General features: G+C 39.1%; 1 protein-coding gene across 1 annotated transcript in view; it reads left to right on the top strand.

The window, feature by feature from the left end:
* The window catches only part of KATNBL1 (katanin regulatory subunit B1 like 1), a 55,115-nt gene continuing 31,315 nt past the window's right edge, over positions 1-23,800 (top strand). The window contains 1 exon segment of the mRNA XM_070378271.1: positions 1-138. The gene's annotated coding sequence lies outside the window, so the exon portion shown is untranslated.

Raw genomic sequence — 23,800 nt, 5'->3', positions numbered from 1 at the left:
CGGCGGGCCGCGCGCGCGGCGGCGTTTGAATGGCCGTTCCTGGATCTCGGCCGGGGAGCCGAGGGATAGTCTGGGCTGCCGGGCGCAGTCGGTCAGCGCCTGGACTGGGCGGAGGCGCCGCGGTACCATGAGGCGCCGGTAAGTGACGAGCGGGCCTGCGTCTGCCTCGCGCCAGCGGCTGCCCTGCCGGGGCCGGGCCTGACCGCGCCCTGGGCCCACCTGCAGGCCCCGCGGCGGCCTCTCCTCGGCCTGGCCCGCGTGACGCTGCCGGGGTCGGGAGTCGGGGCGGGGAGGCGGCGGTGTCCGGTGGAGCCCCCTACGCTACTAGGGCGAGGAGGGTCGGGGCGGCAGGTATGGAGACCACTCGGGTGGGCGCGAGAGGTCTGGGCCGGGAGAGGCGTGGACGGAACCTGCTGTCACTTATTTATCTTCGGGTGGAGCCGACGTGTGCATCCCGCGAAGGGGGAAGGACGCCGGCGTCTGAGGCACTGTGTTTGAGGACAGGTTTTCCCAAGAGCCGCCTAGGCCGGGCAGTGGCATTTCCTTATTTTCTGCCGGGTCCTTGCTTCCCTGACACATAACCTTTTGTTCAGCAGGACAAAAACTTGACATAACTGCATAAGAATTGCTGATTGTAACTTTAAAAACCTCATTGTATTTTCTGAAAAGTTGTTCTGTAACTGTACCTAGGCTTTTACCACGCTCTTAAATTGGCTTAAGTATGGAGAAAACAAAGAGCTGATTTGTTTTCTTGTGGCTCGTAAAATTCCTTGAAAACAGAGGTGTCTATGTCAGTTTCTTTGAGATCTTAAAAAAAAAAAAAAATTGTAACAAATTAGGTCTGTAACAATCACCAGTTTAGCACTTGGCAAAAATTATGAGAAACTAGTCTACCTAATAGCTTCAGTTTCTATAGTTTATTTCGTTGTGTATTTTTTTTTAAAACAACTTCAGACTAGAATCAGTTTATACATTGAGGCTTTAACTTGGCCAATAATTAGCGTTATAATAATAACACTGGTTAATAGTTATTTTGTGCTTTCTGTGTGCCAAGCACTGTTTTGAGAACTTTGCTTTGGGCAGACTTATTATCATTTTGACAAGGAGGGGACTGAGGCACAGAGAAGTTAAAAGTGACTTGTACAGGATTACACAGCTAATATGATTGGGACCCAAGCACATCGGCTCTGCTCTTTTAGCTATATTCCTCTGCTGCCTCCTTTACATGTGGTTCTTCCTAGTTTACAAAGCAGTTTCATTTCATTTACTTCTCTCAACTGGCGAGCTAATAGACCTGTGAGGTGCGCTGGTGTACATGCACATGCTGTTAAATCAAGTTCTCCCGTGGACATGCTTAATTTTTGTGCATTAAGCAAAAAATCCATTGGCTATTTTAAGATAAATAGAATGTATAAAGTTTAAGTTTGTGTTGTAGTTTATAGTTTTAATTCGTTTATCATTTCCTATAAGTGTAGAGTTTGAAACCTATGTATTCCTTAAAATATACCATTGTACATTAATGTTTGTTTCTGAAAACTTACTGAATTAGCTTAAATAATAACTCCATGACAAGAAAGTGAAGTCGCTCACTCATGTCCGACCCCATGGACTGTAGCCTACCATGCTCCTCCATCCACGGAATTTTCTAGACAAGAGTACTGGAGTGGGTTGCCATTTCCTTCCCCAGGGGATCTTGCCCACCCAGGGATCGAACCCAGGTCTCCCACATTGCAGGCAGATGCTTTACCTTCTGAGCCACCAGGGAAGCCCCCATGACAAGAAATAGGATTCAAAAGCAAAATCATTTCAGAAGAAATAACCGTTTACGCTTATTTACAGCTGAGAATTTAAATTTCATTCATCAGTTACCAAGCACTGTTAGGCCCAATTAGTTATACAAAAGAAATGTGCCAGGGCAGCAAAACCTGAGGGAAGTTAGTCTAGTTTGGAATATAAAATTAACAACCACCACCAAAAAAAAAAAGATACATGAGATTTTCTTCATGAATGCTGTGGGTATGTGGTGAACTGGACTCAGATCAGTAAGGCTTCTGCAGAGAACCCAAACTGAAGATTGGATGTAGGACCTTGAATAATATGAATGGGGAATTTTAGTGGGGAAGCAGTGTGTTCAAAGATTTGGAATTGGGAGTGAAAATTATTTTTCTAGGGAACAGTAAGTCTGGTCTCTTTGGAAAGTTCCTACTGAGGAGAAGAAGATTATGGCAGAAGAGTGCCAGGAGTGTTATATAAGACCCATACGCCACAGAAGTTTAGGTCTGACGTAAATATAAAGGAGAGAGAGATGATACTAGGAGTTTACAAGCTTTTAAATGGTGATTCTCAGCTGCTGGCAGTTTTGCCCGTCGGGGGCATTTGGCAGTGTCGCAACTTGGGGGGTGGGGAGCTACTGGCATCTAGTGGATAGAGGCCAGGAATGCTGCTGAACATCCTGCAGCAGGACATGAAAACTAGTTACCCCGAATGTCAGTGCTGATGAGGTTGAGAAACCCTCTTTAAAGCTTTGTTTACATGGCTAGCCTCTGCTTCCATGTGCTTTAGATAAGTATGAATGATGAATTTTCAGAGCAGGAGTACAAGCAATATTAAAGTTAGGGAGAAGCTGCTTCAGGTACCTCAAGAAGACAACTGTTGTTAGAGTCTTGGGGGAAGGAGAGGCTGTAAGGAGTTAGGATAGGAGCAGTGAGGATGGAGAAATAGCAGCCCACTCCAGTATTCTTGCCTGGCAAATCCCATGGATGGAGGAGCCTGGTGGGCTACATTCATGGGGTTGCAAAGAGTCAGAAAATGACTGAGCATGCCTTAAGAAAGCACAGGTGGTGAAATGAGACTATGATTTAAATAATATTTTTCCTAAGTTTGAAAGTAATGTATGTTCATGGTAGGAAATTTAGGAAATGCAAATAAAGTGTGAAAAGAGGGAAAGCCACTTAGAAAATCCCCCAAGCAGAAAGACCAACTGTTAACATTTTCTTGTGGTGGTTCTTTTCAAATTTTTTTAAATGATGATTGCTGTTTTCCTTTATAAATCTAGGATTATGCACTTTTCTTCTTGTGGGGATTTTTTTTTTTTTTGACTCAGCAGATCATGAATATTTCTCATTCTTTGAAAAATGTTCTTTTTTAATGGTCAGGCTTTTGTGTGTGTGTGTTGTTTTGAAGTTGGAAATATTTGCTTTGTATGCAAAAGAGCATTTTGAGTGAAAGTCGCTCAGTCGTGTCCAACTCTTCGCAACCCCATGGAGTACAGTCCATGGAACTCTCCAGTCCAGAATACTGGAGTGGATAGCCTTTTCCTTCTCCAGGGGATCTTCCCAACCTGGGGATTGAATTTAGGTCTCCTGCATTGCAGGAGGATTCTTTACCAGCTGAGCCACAAGAGAAGCCCTTGTGGACATTTTGAAGGACAACATATTAGATCATGATGACTGATTAACTATAGGAAACAGTAGAGGTAAAAGTTTATGATAGCTCCAAGATTTTAAGTTTGGGAAGCTAAAATAATGGTGCAGCTACTAAAATAAACCAAGCTTCTTGGGACTACGTGGCAGTCCAGTGGTTAAGACTTCACTTTCTAATGCAGGGGATGCAGGTTTGATCCTTGGTTGGGGAGTTAAGATCCCACATGCCTTGCAGCTAAACAACAACAAAAACAAAAAATCCCTTGAAGCAGAGGCAGTGTTGTAAGAAATCAAATAAAGACTTCAAAAAATTGTTCACATTAAAAAAAATCTAAAAACTGGGCTTCTCATAATACTTTGCATCTTAGGTATATAAACTGCTATTTACAGAGACACATAATGAGATTTTAATGAGGATCCTTGATGCTTATCAGCTTTCATTTTTCCTATAACTCCTATAATTAGTAATCTTCCTCTTTTTTTTGTAACTTTTTTTTTTTGTACTAAGCTTATTTTTCAGTTCTTTCTTAGCAAGTTTTTCCCTTTCTGCTGCTGCTGCTAAGTTGCTTCAGTCATGTCTGATTCTGTGTGACCCCATAGAGCCCACCAGGCTCCTCTGTCCCTGGAATTTTCCAGGCAAGACTACTGGAGTGGGTTACCATTTCCTTTGCCATTTCAAAAATACGTTTTCTTTTTAGAATACTAAGTAAGGCTTAAGTTTGTTGATCATGAATCTTTACTTTGAAAGATTAAATGACTAGTTTGGGTTTTTTTAAATGTATAGATTGCCAAAATTTATAAGCAAGAGGCGAAATGTAATTCTCCCAGAGGAGGAGGAATTATCTTTAGAAAGTCTTGTCCACTGGTGAGATGCCTCAGTACATCATATCGGTCAATATTACATTGCTGTTTTATCAATCATTGTATTTGTTGATCTATACCAGTTAATCTGGTAGTTTGTGGAAAACATAGAAAAGTAAATTTAAAAAAAAACCCTTAAAGCTAATACAAATGGTACTTTTACTGGGAATATATGCTTTTCAAATTGGATAGGATGTAATTTGGCTTTTTTTACTATTGACTCTTTAGAGTTCAAATCCATTGACTTTGGAGAAGTTTTGTATTTTCTTTGTTCTTGGGACATGATGAGGGTAGAGATGGGAAGAAACTTCTGAAAGTTCCCCCAGTTTGTCTTCGCTATAATCACCTCTCTCCCCTTCAGTGTTACACACTGCCTAAAATTCTTTTTGCCTTTGGACAAGTCACTCAGGAACCTCCCACCTATGTATGAATCACAAATGCCCATTCTGGCATTTCTTCTCTTTAGTATAATCTTAAAGCAGGCAGCTTGGTGTTACATAGGAAATGCTGTAACACAAAGTCACAGTTCTAAGCCTGGCTCTTCTGTTAGTGGCTGAGCGTTCTTGGGCAAATCCCTTAATCTTATCTGTAAATCGAAATTATCTCCAAGGTCCTTTCCAGCTCTTAAGAGCCTGTGAATCTGTGAAGCATTTGCTTTTGAAGTTACCACCAGAAGACTATTCGTCTTTCACATCTTAGCGTGAGTTACTCATAGATCATAAGTGATTTCTTCCAAAGGCATTTGTAAAAGCTGACTCCCATATAATAAAATTGGGAGTGGAATTTTAGAATGGAATTTTAAGTGCTGCTCGAATGCAAGCTCCAGGAAGGCAGGGATCTTTGTTTTGTTCACTTTTGTTTCCAGTGGCTAGAATGGTAATTAGTAGATGACTCAGCCGGTATAGAATCTGCCTGCAATGCAGGAGACCCACGTTTGATCCCTGGGTTGGGAAGATCCCCTGGAGAAGGGAATGGCTGCTCACTCCAGTATTCTTGCCTGCAGAATTCCACGGACCGGAGAGCCTAGTGAGCTATAGTCCATGGGGTTGCAAAGAGTAAGACATGACTGAGCCACCGACACTGTCACTTCCCTTTTTCATGTACCTAATATTTGTTGAATGAGTGAAGGAATGAGTTGTTTTTGAGGAAAGACAAGCTTTGAAAGAACTCAGAATGCAAATTTACCTGATTACAACCCAGTCATTCCTACAATATAAACATACCTCCTAGTTGTTGTAAAGCGTCCACTGTTCACTTGACTGCCTTTCAGAACTATTACTAATCACTGTCCTGACTGCTCCTCGTGCTCACAAAGTGCAGTTGTGTCCATCACCAGGCCTTACGTTGGTGCCAGCTTGACTTTTCAGTGTTCCTTTTACTTGCAAAAATCTGTGCTTTGCCTATTCCGTGTACCACTTAATAACATTATTAACAGTATGGTTAGCGTTATTGCAAAACTAAATCATATATGTTGATTAAAATTTGGCCTTTCATCTGTGGAGGACTCATGGCATTAGCGTGGATGAGACCAGCACTCTTGGCTTTTCCATTCTGGTCGTTCTAATTCTACAACTACCATATAAAATAATCTTCAGGAATATTTCTAATCATATGGTTCCTATGTAAAACTTTGCAGTAAGTCTTTTTTGTCTACAAACTCCAGAATCCTGGACCCAGCATTCCGTGATTCTGCATTTTAGCCAACATAGCTTTTTAATCTGTCCAAGTCTTTTCTCTGTAGTGACCTGGACTCTTAACTGTTCCCCCACCTCCACCCCACCGCTTGCCAGATCTTTGTCCCCTACCCATGGATGGAACACAGGCTGTCAGTAGTGAAAGCCCAGAGTCCTAACCACTGGACTGCCAGAGAATTTCCTGGACTCTTAATTATTTCATTATTGACTAGTTGATGTAGATAATAATGAAACAAAAAAATTATTCTTACCTAGAAAGTATGTTTTCAGATAAGGAGAGGCTGACAGACTTTCTCAAGAAGCCTTTATTAGGTGGCATTCATTGTTTGGCTGACTTATTAATTTACTGAAAAATAACATCAAGAAACAAGAATCCTTTAAACTCTACATAAACAGTTTTTTCTCTCCTTGTTGGCAGACATATTTGAAAACTAAGGCCTAATCAGAAAAAAATTAAGTACCTGTGCAGTATATATAGTTAGTAGTATTAGTTGAGTAGTTAGTGAGTTCAGTTCAGTCGCTCAGTCGTCTCCGACTCCTTGTGACCCCGTGAACCACAGCACACCAGGCCTCCCTGTCCATCACCAACTTCCAGAATTTACCCAGATTCATGTCCATTGAGTCAGTGATGCTGTCCAACCATCTCATCCTCTCTTGTCCCCTTCTCCTCCTGCCCCCAATCTTTCCCAGCATCAGGGTCTTTTCAGTTGAGTCAGCTCTTTGCATCAGGTGGCCAAAGTACCGGAGTTTCAGCTTCAGCATCAGTCCTTCAGCGAACACCCAGGACTGATCTCCTGTAGGATGGACTGGTTGGATCTCCTTGCAGTCCAAGGGACTCTCAAGAGTCTTCTTCTGTGCCTACAACATTGCTTGGTTGGTTTATCAGTATGGATGGGCCAGCTTTTATATATATATAGATATAATTTTATTTATTTATTGGCTATGCTGGGTCTTCGTTGCTGAGCAGGGCTTTCTTTAGTTGCAGCAAGCAGGACTGCTCTGTAGTTGTGATGCACGGACTTCTCATTGTGGTGCTTTTTCTTGTTGTGGAGCACGGGCTTGAGGGCACATGGGCTCAGTAGTTGTGGCTCCTAGACTCTAGAACACAGGCTCAATAGTTGTGGCTCATCGACTTAGTTGCCCCATGGCATGTGGGATCTTCCTAGATCAAGGCTTGAACTTAAGTCTCCTTCATCGGCAGATTCTTTACCATTGAGCCACGAGGAAAGCCTGGGCTTTGTTATTTTGCGGTAACAAATAACCACCAACTCTCAGTGGTTTAAAATAACAAAGAATTCTTTCTTCTCAATTCGTGTTACATGCGAACGGTTGTCTGGGATCTCGACTCTGTGTTTTCCTTGCTCAGGAGTACTGAGCAGGTTATCTTACCATGCCTAACTTCAGGGTGATGGGCAGGTATAAACCTATCATGTATCTGAAAGAAGAACTGGAATATCATAACACAGTTTTAGTGTTTACCACAGTTGGGGAACTTTCTTTAGATATGTTCCTACATCTATCAGCTGTTTATTAGGTACCCACTATATATCAGGCACTATTCCTGATACAGTGAACATGGTTTCTGGTCTCATGGAGCTCACAGTCTAGTGGGAGGACATGGACAATAACCTAATAACCAAGTTAATTTCAGATAGTAATAAGTGCTATGGAGAGGGGAAATGTGGTACTGCTATAGAGACTGACCGGAGGTGAGAGTGGGGTTTTCCTTGATTGGGTGGTCAGGGGAATCTTCTGGAGTGGGTGATGTTTGAGCTGGGAAGCAGCAGCCCTGAGAGTGTATTAGTGGCAGCGGTGGATAGTTTAACCAGAAGGAGTGCCACAAAATGAAAATGAGCTTTTCATGTTTAAGGACAGACCAGTGTGACTAGAGCATTTAGGAGCAAGCTGATACCATAGTCCAAGAGAGAGACAATGGTAGTTAGATGTAGGATGATGAAAATGGAGACACATGGACAGTTTTGGAGTGTGTTATAAAGGCAGAGGCAGTAGACTGGAAGCAGGGCACTTAGGAAAAGAGCAATCAAGGACGGATCCTTTGTTTTGGGCTTGAGCAACTGAGAAGATGATTGTTACATTTACTGAGTTATAGGTAGTTAGGAGCAGCAGGTTTGAGACGGTGGACATTAAGGGTTCTATTTTCAGTATGTTAAGTTCAAGAATGATGACTGTTAGACATCCACGTGGAACTGACTTTTAAAGCATTAAAGATATGAGTCCAGAGTTTAGGGGAAACATTGAGACAAGTGATTTTTTACTTATTTTTTTGAAATGAGGCTTATGTGTTAAATTAAGTTACACTTAAGTCTGAGACCTGCAAGTCATTATATCTCCTTAAAGAAGAGACATTAGTTTGCCAACAAAGGTCCAGTTAGTCAAGTGTATGGTTTTTCCATTGGTCATGTATGGATGTGAGAGTTGGACTGTGAAGAAGGCTGAGTGCCGAAGAATTGATGCTTTTGAACTGTGATGTTGGAGAAGACTGTTGAGTCCCTTGGACTGCAAGGAGATCCAACCAGTCCATTCTGAAGGAGATCGGCCCTGGGATTTCTTTGGAAGGACTGATGCTAAAGCTGAAACTCCAGTACTTTGGCCACCTCATGCGAAGAGCTGACTCATTGGAAAAGACTCTGATGCTGGGAGGGATTGGGAGCAGGAGGAGAAGGGGATGACAGAGGATGAGATGGCTGGATGGCATCACTGACTCGATGGATGTGAGTCTGAGTGAACTCCGGGAGTTGGTGATGAACAGGGAGGCCTGGCGTGCTGTGATTCATGGGGTCGCAAAGAGTCAGACACGACTGAGTGACTGAACTGGACTGAACTGAAAGCAGTATGTGATTCCTCTGCTGGAGAAGGGAGTGTACCCTAAGAGAAGGGAGTGTTGCCTAAGGGAGTGTTCAACCTTCAGTATATGTTCTTCTGCTTTCAGCACAGGAGATAATGGTGGTAACAAACCTTTGTAACTGACAGTTGGATACTGTAATCCTCTCAAGCATTCCAGTATTCAGTTCAGTTCAGTTGCTCAGTCGTGTCTGACTCTTTGCGAGCCCATGAATCGCAGCACGCCAGGCCTCCCTGTCCATCACCAACTCCCAGAGTTCACTCAAACTCACGTCCATCGAGTCGGTGATGCCATCCAGCCATCTCATCCTCCTCGTCCCCTTCTCCTCCTGCCCCAATCCCTCCCAGCATCAGAGCCTTTTCCAATGAGTCAACTCTTCGCATGAGGTGGCCAAAGTATTGGAGTTTCAGCTTCAGCATCATTCCTTCCAAAGAAATCCCAGGGCTGATCTCCTTCAGAATGGACTGGGTGGATCTCCTTGCAATCCAAGGGACTCTCAGGAGTCTTCAACACCACAGTTGAGAAGCATCAATTCTTTGGCACTCAGCTTTCTTCACAGTCCAACTCTCACCTCCATACATGACCACTGGAAAAACCATAGCCTTGACTAGACGAACCTTTGTTGGCAAAGTAATGTCTCTGCTTTTCAATATGCTATCTAGGTTGGTCATAACTTTCTTCTAAGGAGTAAGCGTCTTTTAATTTCATGGCTGCAGTCACCATCTGCAGTGATTTTGGAGCCCCAAAAAATAAAGTCTGACACTGTTTCCACTGTTTCCCCATCTATTTCCCATGAAGTGATGGAACCAGATGCCATGATCTTCGTTTTTTGAATGTTGAGCTTTAAGCCAACTTTTTTACTCTCCTCTTTCACTTCCATCAAGAGGCATTTTAGTTCCTCTTCACTTTCTGCCATAAGGGTGGTGTCATCTGCATATCTGAGGTTATTGATATTTCTCCCTGAAATCTTGATTCCAGCTTGTGCTTCTTCCAGCCCAGCGTTTCTCATGATGTACTCTGCATATAAGCATTCCAGTGTATGAAGCATTAAAAACCATTGCTATAAAAGGATGCTAACATCATCTTCTGTTGATTTCATTTAATTTTCAAAGGGCAGTCTACCCTAATATATAGGATGTTAGCATATACTTCTTGCTATTGATTTCAAAATTAGAAAAGTGTTATAGATTGGTAAAGTGAAAAGTGAAAGTGAAGTCACTCAGTTGTGTCTGACTTTTTGTGACCCTGTGTCCGACTCTTTGTGACCCTGTGTCCGACTCTTTCCGACCCCGTGGACTGTAGCCTACAATGCTCCTCTGTCCATGGGATTTTCCAGGCAAGAGTACTGGAGTGGGTTGCCGTTTCCTTCTCCAGAGGATCTTCCCAACCCAGGGATCAAACCTGGGTCTCCCACATCGTAGGCAGATGCTTTACCATCTGAGCCACCAGGGAAGTCCACCAGACTTCATAGACTGGTGACCCTAGTCCAAATCACGAAGATAAGGTGTTAAAATTAATTTGTATTAGTTTGTCTTTTTTGAGAGTTGTGTGTCTTATTGGCATATTCTTTCACATACATAGAGTCTATCTTGAAAACATCAGAAATATCTTTAGTAGCTAAACAAGGGGTCAAAAAGGACCTTAACCTTAAGGATGACATTTTATACATGTGTATATATAGTTACATTTCAGAGTTTAAGAAGACAACTGGGAAGGATTAGAGTGTTTTTCTTCTCTCTGAATTTTTCCAGAAAAATAATGGAATATTTTAACAGAGAAAGGGATATTCATCAAAACACGCTAAGATAATTATCTGCGTGGTTTAAGAAACTCTTTAAGTCTTCCCAAAGATTTGGATATTTATATAGCCATAAGAAGAGTAATATATAATACATTTTAATTTAGTTAGGACATAATTGGAGCTTGGGATTAACATATACACACTGCTATATATAAAACAGATAAACAACAAGGACCTACTGTCTGGCACAGGCAGCTGTATTCAATATCTTGTAATAACTTAATGGAAAAGAATCTGAAAAAGAATATATAATATACACATAAATCATATATATATAAAACTGAATCACTTTGCTACACACCCGAAAGTGACACAACATTGTAAATTAACTATATTTCAATTTTTTAATGACTGAAAATAAAACACCATATTTGCTTTTGATAACAAAATTTAAAAAGTCTGCGGAAGTCTCCCTTTCACCTCACCCCCCCACCACACATGTCCTCTCTCTTGAAATGACTTTTGTCCCCAGTTTCTTGTGTATCCTTCCAGAGATACTCCGTGAATATGTAAGCAATCACTCATGTACACTTCATCTTTTACCTAGGTAACAAAATACTGTTCTGTACCTTATTTCTCCCACCTCCACCAGCCCCTGCCAACTTCCCAGTAAAAGGCATAAAGTCACTGAAAAAACTGTGAGTCCAAAACTGTTAATAAAGATGATGATAAACAAAACACCTACTTATCAGAATTTAGCTAACTTTGTTTTTTCCCATTGTTAATCTTAGTTCCTTAATGTATGCTGAGGGGGGTTAATTATTAAAACTGAGGAGTTGGTGGTAGCATTGGTAATTCCCACTGAGTATCAATTTTGTAATTTTTATTTCAGGGTAAGTTAGTCAAAAGAGAGTTGGAATTCTGTTTGGTCTAATTGATTGAAATCATGTTGAACCCACTGAATTGCCAGAAATCTATATTTTCATGCTTGCCCCACTTTCCTGAATTTGACATCTCTCACACCAGCTTTCCCTGGGAAACTGAATTAAGAGAAGAATGATGAATCACTCAGCAAATAAAAAAGCCTCTGGGGTTTACTCCAGATACTAGGGGTTCTGAGTTGTTAAGGACATGGCGTCAGAATGAGAGTACCTAAGTCTTATGATTTGAACATTTAATAATATCAGGCTCTGGTAACTTGATAAATCCATTTCCTCAATAGGAATAAACCTAAAAATATACAGGAAAATCTGGACCACTTGATGGGGCACCCTTTCCCTGGACAGTGCATGAATAAGCACCAGCTCTGCTTGTTTCTGTGCTTCTCTTTTCTTCCCCCATCATTGTTCACCTCCTGTCTCCCCCGCTCCAGTTTATACCCCGTCTCATTGACACATATTTCAAAATGTTAACCTTCAGTCAGATTCAGATCAGATCAGATCAGTCACTCAGTCGTGTCCGACTCTTTGCGACCCCATGAACTGCAGCACGCCAGGCCTCCCTGTCCATCACCAACTCCCGGAGTTCACTCAGACTCACGTCCATCAAGTCAGTGATGCCATCCAGCCATCTCATCCTCTGTCGTCCCCTTCTCCTCCTGAAGGGATTACAAGGCTTCAAAAGAAATGAAACAAATCAACAGAATGTATCATTTCCCTGCCAGTGTAATAGTGTCTCATGTAGTTTATAAAAAGCACACTTGACATACCACTTTGTCACTTTGAGTAGTATAAATGCTCGCTGCCTTTTCTAAACCACCCCCACCCAGATATACTGAGAAATGAAGGTCACCTTTAGGGAATCATGTAATCTTTTTTTTAATCTGGCTTGACATTAAAATGCATGTGCTTTTAGTTCCTACTTGTGATAAGTTGTGCCTGCTCTACACTGGGTCACATGGTCTGTTTAGCACACCCTTTATGTTGAACACTCTTGTTGAAATAGTTATGAAAATGTGTCTTACACGTTGATTAAAATTTAGTAAAACACTCATTGAGTGGAGTGTTGAGCTGGATGAGTCCTATTGGCCTTGAATCTATTGTTAATCTCCGTAGAATGATTCTTTAAGTACCTTTGCTCTAAGCCATTCTATTCTATTTCATATTTTTAACTCAAAGAGCAACCCCACCCCACCCCCCTCTTAGATACATGATACCACTGTGCTTAACATAATCTATTATAATTGCTTGCTTGTGTTTCTCCCTCTGTAAATATGATGATGATGGTGAGAATTTTACAGTAGGAAAGTTTAGGAAGTTTAAGGTTATAAGCAGGAATGAAGCAGGAAATTGCTAGTTACTATGATGTAGTTGTAGGTAATACTGAGATTTTTCTTCTACCTAAAGTGATTTAAGTCATAAATTTTACAGTTATTTTGTATTGTTTTACATAACTTTAGAATTTGTGTGTTTCAAAGCTTAAGAAACATATTTCCTATTTAATGTATTGTCCTTCTATGTTTAAAAAGAAACAATTCTTTTATTTAAAATGTAATTTTTTTTTAACTGCGAAAAACTGATACAGAAGAATAAACCAAAGAAAATGATTCAGTCTTAATATTGTAGAGACATAAACAAGAAAAAAAGAATTCACTGTAATACCACTCTTCAGGAAGAATTTGTTAGCCTTTCAGTGTCTTTTGTTTTCCTATGCTCATGTCCACGTAGACAGAAACATTTAACAAATTTAGGAGCTGGTATTAATATTTGCTGACACCATGAGTCTTGTTTCTCACAACAGAGGCAGCTTTCTTAGTGATATTCATGTATAACTCAGTGAGAGCTAACATTTACTGAGTGATTAACCATGTGCTAGGCATTGTGGTTAAGTGGATTATTTTCTTTAATCCTCATAACTCTACTTTGAAAATAGGAGGTGAAGTAACTTGCCTAATATCACATAACTAGTAAATGGTTAAAGCAGGACTCCAACCCAGGACGTCTGACTCCAGGACTTGTTTCTCGATCACCACATACTGCCAGGTCCTTTCAGTTTTATCACATAAGAAAAATACAACCTATTAAATATTTCAAACGCAAACTAAAACATTGTTTATTATCTGTCAAATTTTGAAAGGGAAAAATTGATAATACAGAGTCTTCTCTTACTGGGAGTGCTGAGAAGGTTCTTTCTCTACCTCTGTTGGCCAGAGTCTGGATCTGGGGGGCAGCTGTCCATCTCGGCCACATTTGCTGCACTTACCTAGTCACCCAACTTAGAAAATGTGAAAATTTAAAATAGGAGTTTAAAAACATTGTTTCTGTGAAAACTAATGAGGGTATTTTGGATAGACTGGATGAAGGCAAGTGATTCAACAACTTTCTGTCAAATTCAGTATGGGTTAGAAAACTAAAGATAAGTAAAGTAAAACTGTAACAGTTTAGGATTTTGCACTGGTGAGGCTTTGTATCAATGAGTTCTTGAGCCACTTTAAAGAAATCCAAAGTAGAAGTCATAGATGATGAGTATGCATTATTTTTAGATTTTAAATTTAAATGTCTAAGGTATGTGTATACATCTGTCACTTTTTTTGTGTGTGAATTCTCAAAATGGTTTTTTAAATGATTTTAAATGATCAGCCACCACTCCCTGTCACATTATATGAAAGGATTCTTACTATATATTTCAAGAGCTCTAAAACCATATTTTTCAGCCCAGTAATGTGCTTATCCAAAGGAAATAATCAGATGTGTACAAATACTTACGTATACAGATGTTCATCAAGTGTTTTCTGTAATAGCAGAAATAAAAACAAACAGTATCCATGTGATAAAATATATATTAATTTAAATCATTTCCAAGAAGAATTTTTAATTTATAGTAAAGTATATATATTAATGACAAAATGCAACATACAAAACTAACTGCATAAGAAAAAAAAACACCAGAGTATTATTTGGTGGTTGAATTATTAGTATTAAAATAAAATTTTTAATTTTAATTTGTTTTAAACTAAGTAACATTTGCATGAAATGCAAAATTTAGTATAAAGGGAATATAAAATAAAACTTTCTCAGCTGCCCCCACCTGTGCAGTTCACCTCTGTAGAAGCATTCAGTGTTTCATGGAATATTGTAAAGTGAGAGATAATTTTTATCAGTGTTTATTTCTGATTTTTTTTTTCTTTTTATGCAGCAGACTTCATTTGCTGCCAAATCCAGGATTGTGGAGGGAGGGAGGGAGGGAGGGACAGTTGTTTTTGTTTCTGTCTCCTCCCACCCCACCCGACTTTCACAGTGTTATTTTCATTTATTTATTTATTTTTAATTGAAGGACGGTATTACTGCTGAGACAAAGCTGACTGCATCTATAGTCGCTAAAGGAATACCACCTCTAGCCCAAAGAACAAGGACATACCATTTTAACTGTCTTTGAGAACATTGCAATATATATAGCCCACATAGAAGCTTTGCTTATTGAGTCACTAGTTCTTATAACATAAAAGTTTAATCACACAGAAAAATAGAGAGGATGGTGGTATGAACATCTCAGTTACCCAGGTTCAGCAGTTACTAACATTTCTTGTTTTGCTGATTTTCTTTCTCTTTGCAAATCCTATACATCATCTCTTTTCAAGGTATGATGTATATATCTCTGAAAGACTCATTTAAAAAAAGATGTAACCACAGTATGATTCAACTAGAAATAATTAATAATGTCTTATTCTGATATACTGTTGGGAATGTAAAATAGTGTAAAAAACATTGGTGATTTTGTTATAAAGTTAAACAACACCTTCCATAATAGCTTTTCCATTCCTTAGGTCTTTTCCCAAGAGAAATGAAAGTATCTGTTCATCCTAAGACTTGTACATGACTATTCATAGCAATTTTATTAGTAATAGCCAAAACTGGAAACAATCCAAATAGCTATTAGCAGATAAATGGATAAACAAATTGTGGATATCCATACTTCTCTGCAATAAAAAAGAATAGACTATGTATATATAGCATGGATTATTCTCAAAATAATTATGTTGAATGAAAGAAACTATCCCCTTCCAAAAAAGAGAGTATATACTCTATGAGTCTGTTTACATAAATTCTAGAAAATGTAAAATAGCTTATAGTGACAGAAAGCAGATCAAGTGGTTGGGGAGAGATTAAAAAGGAACAGAGGAAATTTTTGAAGGTGAAAGAGTCACTATTGATAATGGTTTAATGGTGGTATATGTACGTACACTTTTATTTTTTTATAACTTTTTATTTAAAGTTTTTTGACCTCACTGGGTCTTAGCCGTGTGTGGGTTCTCTCTCTGGTTGTGGTGCCCAGGCATCTTGTTGCTGTGGCTTCTCTCTTGCAGAGCATGGGCTCTAGAGTGTGTGGGCTCAGTAGTTGTGGCACACGGGCTTAGTTGCCTCATGGCATGTGGGATCTTCTTGGACACAAGCCCGTGTCCCCAATATTGGCAGATAAATTATTTACTACTGAACCACCAGGGAAGTCCCATACATACACTTTAAATGTGTGAAGTTTGAAAGTGAAAGTGTAGTTGCTCAGTCGTGTCCGACTCTTTCCGACCCCATGGACTGTAGCCGGCCAGGCTCGTCTGTCCGTGGAATTCTCCAGGCAAGAATACTGGAGTGGGTTGCCATGCCCTTCTCTAAGGGATTGAACCTGGGTCTCCTGCATTGCAGGCGGATTCTTTGCCATCTGAGCCATGTTACTTATACTTTAGAGTTATAAATAATTATTCTTAACATCACATATCCAGTTGATATTCATATTTCCCTGATTCTTATACATCTTAACAGTTTTGTAAAAGTAGGACAGATATATTTGGTTGATACAGCCTCTCTTAAAATGCAGATTCCTCCTCTTTTTTTCCTTGCAAAGTATTTGTTGAGGAAACTAGTTTTATGCCCTAAAACATTTCTATATTCTGGATATTTTATAATTCCATCCTTATAGTGCTTAGTGGGTTCCTCTCTGTATTTCCTCTAAACTGGTAGTTGGTAACAGATAATTGAGGCTTGCACTCAGGTTAAATATGGTTAGGTTTTTTGACAAGATAACTTAATAGTAGTGTTTTGTAGTATTTCTTGTTGTACGTATCATGTCATTGGGACATCAGGAGGCATATAATGTTTGGTTGCCTCCTTTGTAATGTTAAAGTTGATTAGTGATTTGGATATTGTCAACCTGATTTATCCATTGTGAAGTTTTCCATCAGCTTCTGAATCTATTTTTTGCTTTCTATTCATGTTCAAATTGAATAACCATTTTTGAAGGAGAACTGACAATACAGAAATAAGGAAAGCTCTCGATACTGATTTTTGAGTTCATAAGTTTATTTTGTTTTTACAATGGTTCATTAATTAGGAGCTTTCCTTCATTTCATTTTCACAATTTCTTGTTTTTCTTTAGGACTTAGATCTAGTGTAACCTGAGACATATTTCTGTGTATTTCACTGCTCCTCACCTTAGATGTGCTGCTACTGCTTTTTTTTTTTTTTTTTTTTTTAAGCAGCCTGTGCTATTTTCATTTTATAGCTCTTAATTGTTTTATATTTATTGACTTTCTTTCCCACCAGGCTATGAACTTCTTGAGAAATAAGGTGTATACTTTTTTTTTTTGGCCACACAGTATGTGGGATCTTAGTTCTCCAACTCAGGATCAGACCCTCTCCCCCTGCAGTGGAAGCATGGAGTCTTAACCACTGGACTGCCAGGGAAGTCCAGGCAACACATCAATCTTGACACATAGTGGGTTCTCAGTAAATGCATGTTGAATTGAATACATAGCTTACTTGTCTTTAATTATTTAAAAAGTTAACCTTAAAAACTAGTATACTTTGATCATGATGATACTAATATGCTCCCTGTTGCTCTGTTGAGTTTGTCTGGATGATCTTGTACATTGATGTAAATGAGGGTGTTGAAGTCCCGATACCACATTCTCAGTTTCTCCCTTTATGTCTATTAATATTTGCTTTATATATTTAGATCTTCCTGTGTGCAGGTTTTCTAATTTTGGAGTCAAGCAGGTAAATACACATACATTTTCACTTTGATAGAAGGGTAAAATGAGGCTCAGACATTCCCAAGTAGCTGGGTAAGTGGGAAAGCTGGGAAGATGAACATGGGTCTGTTTGACCTAATCTTTTAGCTACATTTACCTTTAAGGTTGAATGAGTCTTTAAATTTTCACCCAGATGGTGAGTTGTAATTCCTACTGCTACACTTACCTTTAAGGTTGAATAAGTCTTTAAATTTTCACCCAGATGGTGAGTTGTAATTCCTACTGCATAGTGAGCAGAAAGATTTCTAGACAGCTGAGTGCGGCAGAAGGTGCCTGGAGGTCTTTGCAGGTTAAGATTTTAACTTCCTTTGGCCTTCAAGTGAGGGCAGTCACCTTGCATCATTGCACTGGGAAGGCATCGAGGGCATCTTGTGTCCTCAGGGCTGGATACAGCCCACATGGATGAGTAGAATATAAAGAAAGCCAGAAGGGCAGGCCTCAGTAATCACCTGTCAAAAAGATACATATTCCAGATACTTTGAAGAATGTTTCTGGAACCTCTAGGCCTGAAGTGTGGACCTCAGTTTCTTGGCGAAAAAAGAATGGATGTGAGCCCAGTGAGCCTTATTTCTCAGTTCCATCAAGTGAGTTCTGAGTATCCAAGGAGCCTAGTGAAAAGCTCATAATGACATGTGCTTTGCACCCCAGTTTTTTCAAGTCAGGTTATTGAGATTATTTATGTGGTCTTCGACATATGCACAGATGTATAAATACTACCACAGTCAGGTATAGAGCATGTCCCTCACCACGAAAAGTACCCTCTTATCCCTTTGTAGTAACATCTCCCTTCTTCCAGACCTTGGCAAAAAATTGATATTTTTGTTTCCCTGTAATTTTGCTTTTTCTAGAAGGTCAAAAATGAAGTATAGTATATAGCCTTTTGAATGTCTCTCTCACTTAGCATAATGCATTTGAAACTTACTCATACATCATGTTTTTCAATAATTTTTTTCCTTTTTTATTACTGAGTAGTTGATACAGAAAATAAATCTAGAAAAGTAAACGTTTTAACTGGGCCAAGATGAGGGTGACCATACATCCTAATTTGCTTGGGATGGTTTATGCTTCTTGACCCATAATAATTTTTAGTCGTATTTTCTTTTATTCTCAAATGTGTCCTGGTTTGCATGATAAATTGTATGGTTGTTGTAAACTGAGTGACAAGATACGGTCATAGTTCATTGCTCTACAGTTTTGTCAGATTTGCCTTCCAAAATACCGGTCATATATATTTACACTTAACATAAATATGAGTGATAATAGCAGTAGTAACTTGCATGTAATCTCATTTTGAACTTTGCAACAGTCTTATTTTGTGTTTGAGAAAACTGATTGAGAACAGAATAAATTCTGATCTGTTGATCACGAGATTGAAAGTGATTAAAATGTGCATTGTCTCTCTCTACATTTACTCTTAATAACTCCTACTAGTTGAGACACAGTTTAGTGTATTGGTTAAGAGTGGAAGCAGTGGTAACAGAATGCCTGAGTTCTAGTCCTAACTCTTACTGCTTTTTTGCTGTTTGACAAATTGTATAATCTTTCTGTCCCTCAGTTTTCTAGACTATAGAAAGGGTGTAATATGATGTAACTACAGTGCCTATGGCTAGCATGTGGTAAGCTTTTGATAAAGGGTGCTATTATTTTTAATTATATTACCATTATTTCATTAACACTGTTGCGATGAAACCTCCCTCCCTCAACAGAAAACCTCCCTTTCCTCCATGTAAAAAAATATAGTAAGGAATATTTTGCTCAGCTTTCCTTAAATTAAAAAAATTATTAATCTCTAATAGTATCATTAGGATGGTTATATATAATACTATTATTATGATTATGGAGGCCTTCAATATCAATATTTAGATAAATAGTTTAGTCTTGATGTAGTAAATCAATTCTGCATACTCTTCCTTGGAACATCAGCATCTTTCAAATTTTACATGTATTGGTCAAAATTTTAAATTTTTTTAAGAAGTAGGATGGTGGTTGAGTTTGGGAATCAGTTAAATAAAATTTTCAGGGTCCCTCAGAGCCTTTTTAATGTATTTAACTAATTTCCAAGCAGTAATTTAACATCTAACAAATCTAAACTTATGTAAACAGAGTAAAATATTCCGTAAAATCTATGTGGATACTCTAAACATAATTTGGGAAATTCTGTAGTAAACAGTAGGAAATTTTTAGAGATTTAGGGATTTTACTATCAACATCATAGCTTGCAAAGACTGATTTGTGGGGACTGGAGAGACTGAAGGCAAGAAAATCAAATAATCCATACAGTAAGTAGGTTTGAAGTGATTGGGCTAGTGTTCTGACAGTGGAAAATGAAAGGTCCAAATGGATCCATGAAATACTTTGAAGAAAGATTCAAGAAGACATCACGATTGGGACCTCCCTGACAGTCCAGGGTTAGGACTGCATGCTTCTACTGTAAGGGGCTTGGCGTCAGTCCCTGCTCTGGAAACTGAGGTCCTGCATACTAAGGAGTGACCAAAAAAAAGAAAAAAAAAAAAAAAACGACTTAGTGATTGATTCAAAGGAAGGAGCGAGGAGTCAAAATAACTCCTAGGTTTCCAGTCTGAGAGAAATTTGATGCTAGTAATTTAATATTTGGTAGCTAGGAGGGGAGCCATTTGGCCCACCATTGGAAGAGATCAAAGAGGTTTGTTCTAGGTGTGTTGACTTGGACCTAGCAGTGGTAGATCAGGAAGTCAAATACATAGAAGTTAGAGGAGAGCCTGGACCTATGGAAAAAACTGAAGCTATGAAAGCCTATTTTTCCAATTTTAGTGTAGAGAGAAGAGAGTTGATAAAGGAAAAGTTGTCAGAAAGGAGTAAGGGAACAAGGAGAATCAAGGTAGTGCTGTGTCCTGTGAACAGGAAGATTGAGGGCCTGAGGATGAAGTGATGAAAAAGCTGATGGTGGTGATGAAGAACGAGCAAAGTCTGTGGAGTTGGCTTGGCTGACCTCAGTGGGCATCATCGGTGGTCCAAAAGGCTCCCTTATAGCTTCAAGTAACCTTGAAGATACAGTTGTTTTTGTTTTTTTCTGATAAGAGGGCAGAATAAAAGCAAGGCTCTAAAGGGTTAAAGAGAAAATGGAAACTAAAAAGCACTCGTTGTAGAAATTTGGCAGGAAAGAGAGGTAGAGAAAGAGTATAGAAGTTGATAGGGGAAACCTGAGCAAGTTTGAAAGCAGAAGAGAAGAATCAGTTCAAAGGGAGACACTGAAGATAAAAAAGTGTGTGTGGGAGCTAAGTCCTAAGTGAAGTGAGAAGGCCAGAACTCAGAAAGTTGGATGGCCTTGCCCTAATTTTGGAAAAGTTAAATTCCTATGAAATGTTACCTCTTTGTGTTGACACTTAGACCTTTCTCACTTTTTTACTATAAGGTACTTAAATAATTTAGCTGCTTTTTCATAAGACTTCTTTTTATAACCTCCTTAAGTTAGAATATTATTCAAACTGAAAATATTTCATAGTCATAGTAGAAAATAGAGAAGTGTGTAAATGAAGGGAAAAAAACTTACCTGTAATTCTACCAGCATAAATAACTTCTATTAATGTTTGATAGAGCTCTTTTGAATGTATTGATTATATACATATACCTTTTGAAAAGCCAGAATTATACTGTACTTTTAATTTTCTATCCTGCCTTTTATAATACTGTTATTTTTTTATTATTCTTCCACTTCACAAGACATTATTTGAAAATAGTGTTTTTAATATTCAGTAGTAAGTAACTGATCCCATTTCAGTCAGTTTTGGCATTCTCAATTCCTTTTTTATCACCTTGTTTTTTAACCTGATCCAAATTCCATTATTTGACTTAAGATACCAAAGCATTTATTTAGAGTCTGATAACTGAATTTAGGGGGAAAGAATCAGCATCTCCAGGCCCTAAAGACTGCCCCATAAAATCTCAATTTACCTTCTGTCCCTCTCTCCTGCACTGAAATTCTTGAGGGAAAAAGTCCATGTTCATTTTCCTTTTCATTTTGTGTGTGGCATCTGTCTCTTGGGGAAACCTCTGATTTGTCTTTTAGCCCTTTAAACTCCCTAATGGGCCCTGGAAGAGAGAAAAAAGGTTGCCCTTATAGGATAAGGGAAGGGAAGGCTCCATTATAGTTTATGTTCATTTGTCCCTCTCTTGTCATCTCCTCAGAAAAATTGGCACTCTCATCTTATTTGACTATTTAGAATTGAAAATGGTGACTCTCTTGTAGTTGGGAATGAATTGGATTCAGTTAGTGAAATCAAAGATGTGGTAGAATAGCATAGATTCTGTGCCCTACATTCTGCCACTAGCTAGCTAAGTGCCTTTGGGCAAGTTACTTGATCTCTCTAGGTGGAAAAAAAATATTAGGCTGAAGCTTTAAATTTGAAAGCCTCTTTATATCTAACTACTATACAATAGGCAATGGCACCCCACTCCAGTACTCTTGCCTGGAAAATCCTATGGACGGAGGAGCCTGGTAGGCTGCAGTCCAGGAGGTCGCGAAGAGTCGGACACGACTGAGCGACTTCACTTTCACTTTTCACTTTCATGCATTGGAGACGGAAATGGCAGCCCACTCCAGTGTTCTTGCCTGGAGAATCCCAGGGACGGGGAGCCTGGTGATGTCTCTGGGGTCGCACAGAGTCGGACACGACTGAAGCGACTTAGCAGCAGCAGCAGCAGTATACAATAGTGGTGAGTTTTAAGCCTCAAGACTCTGAGGGAATACAGTTCACGCTCTTTGTGATGAGAGTGATTCTATGGTGGTGATTGGAGGAGAATCACTGATACCAGGAATAATTATTATTATAATTCTATGTACACCTATGCAAAGTTTTCAAGATGAGGAATGAAATTGCCTAGTTAAGTTGCAGAGTTAAACACAGTGCAAATAATTGATATGCTGTAGCATACTGATGTAAAAAGAAAGCTTAAGTTCATTTGATCTTGAGCTGTAACTTATTGGAGACAGAAGTCCAGACATGTTTCATTTATGTATGATGAGCTTTTCTCATTGTTGTGAGTAGATGAGAAGTATCTAAGTAATATTTAAAATTATTTAGTCTTTTGATTTGATAACCTTTGTAAGATTATCCTAATAGACCCCTTTTCATTTTTATGGTAGGAGATAAGTATTATGTAACAGAAAAGGAATTCATCCCTTCAGCTTCTTCTACAATGCCACTCATTTTTCTACCTTCTCAAGAAAATACCCATAAGCAATCACTTTATTGTCTTGATTTAAGAAAACATGCTCCCTATATCCAAATTGAGAATAGTTATCTCTTGGCTTTTATTCTCTTAAGGCCTGTTTCCTTTTATTCTTTTTTTCATTAAAAGAGTGTCCTTTCCAGTTTCTTACCACTGCTTTCGACTACTCTTAGTCCTACTTCAGATTATTCTCTTTGCTTGTAGTATCAAATGGAGTTTAGGAAACACCTAGAAACCTCAGTAAGTGCTTTTAGCTATTTGAATAACACTATTAAATGCTCTTGGGGAAAAGTATAATCCTGTATGATAGCCCAGGAAAGTTCAGTTCAGTTGCTCAGTCCTGTCTTAACTCTTTGCAACCCCATGGACTGCTGCATGCCAGGCTTCCCTGTCCATCACCAACTCCTGAAGCTTGCTCAAACTCACATCCATCAAGTCGGTGATGCCATCCAACCATCTCATCCTCTGCCATCCCCTTCTCCTCCTGCCTTCAATCTTTCCCAGCATCAGGGTATTTTCTAATGAGTCAGTTCTTCGCATCAGGTGGCCAAAGTATTGGAGTTTCAGCTTCAGCATCAGTCCTTCCAATGAATGTTCAGGACTGATATCCTTTAGGATGGACTGGTTGGATCTCCTTGCAGTCCAAGGGACTCTCAAGAGTCTTCTCCAACACCACAGTTCAAAAGCATCAAATCTTCAGGGCTCAACTTTCTTTATAGTCCAACTCTCACATCCATACATGACTACTGGAAAAATTATACCTTTGACTAGACGGACCTCTTTTGGCAAAGTAATGTCTCTCTTTTTTAATATGCTGTCTAGGTTCGTTATAGCTTTTCTTTCAAGGAGCAAGCGTCAAATTTCATGGCTGCAGTCACTGTCTGCAGTGATTTTGGAGCCTCTCAAAATAAAGTCTCTCACTGTTTCCATTGTGTCCCCACCTATTTGCCATAAAGTGATGGGACCAGATGCCATGATTTAGCTTTCTGA

The sequence above is a fragment of the Bos mutus genome, chromosome 10 (assembly GCF_027580195.1).
Source record: "Bos mutus isolate GX-2022 chromosome 10, NWIPB_WYAK_1.1, whole genome shotgun sequence".
NCBI lineage: Eukaryota > Metazoa > Chordata > Mammalia > Artiodactyla > Bovidae > Bos > Bos mutus.
This window is presented reverse-complemented; position numbering and strand designations above follow the sequence as displayed.